The 1167-nt window shown below is 38.6% G+C and overlaps 1 non-coding gene across 1 annotated transcript; it reads left to right on the top strand.

Annotated features, from left to right (window-relative positions):
• Positions 1–541: 541 nt before the first annotated feature.
• LOC112585910 lies at positions 542–648 on the top strand. The gene has a single exon (XR_003110477.3). It is a non-coding gene; the product is annotated as a U6 spliceosomal RNA (small nuclear RNA).
• Positions 649–1167: the final 519 nt, after the last annotated feature.

Here is a 1167-nt window from a genome sequence, read left to right as displayed (position 1 = left end):
AGAGTGTCAGACTGGGCTCCTTGTGTTATATAGCATCTTCTCACCAGCTATCTATTTTATACACGGCAGTATGTATATGTCAATGCTTTCTCCATTCATCCCACTCAGTCTTTTAAAACATAAGTCAGATCATATCATTTCCCTGCTCAAAACCCTCTAATGACTTCCAATCTCATTCACAAATAATTTGCAGTTCTGGTTGAGAGAAACTAAAGAAGACTTAAATAAATTAGACATCCCATGTTCACGGATCAAAGGACTTAATATCATCAGGATGTCAATACTCTCCAAATTGATCTACAGATTCACCTCAACACTATCAAAATTCCAGATTGCCTTTTTATAGTAATTAACAAGCCAACCCTAAAATTCATAAGGAAATAAAGTTTCAAGGAACTCAGAATAGTTGAAACAATCTTGAGCAAAAAAGGACTAAGAGGAATCTACTTCCTGATTTCAAAATCTACTATAAATGCATTCTGCCATACTTAAAAGAGGACCTACTGTACAGCACAGGAACACTGTTCAATAGACTAAACAGGTGCTCGCTTCGGCAGCACATATACTAAAATTGGAATGATACAGAGAAGATTAGCATGGCCCCTGCACAAGGATGACACGCAAATTCGTGAAGCGTTCCATATTTTTAAATGACCCAATCAAAAAATGGGCCAAAGAACTAAATAGACATTTCTCCAAAGAAGACATACAGATGGCTAACAAACACATGAAAAGATGCTCAACATCACTCATTATCAGAGAAATGCAAATCAAAACCACTATGAGGTACCATTTCACACCAGTCAGAATGGCTGCGATCCAAAAGTCTACAAGTAATAAATGCTGGAGAGGGTGTGGAGAAAAGGGAACCCTCTTACACTGTTGGTGGGAATGCAAACTAGTACAGCCACTATGGAGAACAGTGTGGAGATTCCTTAAAAAACTGGAAATAGAACTGCCTTATGATCCAGCAATCCCACTGCTGGGCATACACACTGAGGAAACCAGAAGGGAAAGAGACACGTATACCCCAATGTTCATCGCAGCACTGTTTATAATAGCCAGGACATGGAAGCAACCTAGATGTCCATCAGCAGATGAATGGATAAGCAAGCTGTGGTACATATACACAATGGAGTATTACTCAGCCATTAAAAAGAATACATT

This window comes from Bubalus bubalis, chromosome 6 (genome assembly GCF_019923935.1).
Source record: "Bubalus bubalis isolate 160015118507 breed Murrah chromosome 6, NDDB_SH_1, whole genome shotgun sequence".
Lineage (NCBI taxonomy): Eukaryota > Metazoa > Chordata > Mammalia > Artiodactyla > Bovidae > Bubalus > Bubalus bubalis.
Note: the sequence above shows the minus strand (reverse complement) of the source record. Positions and strands in the feature narration are given on the sequence as shown.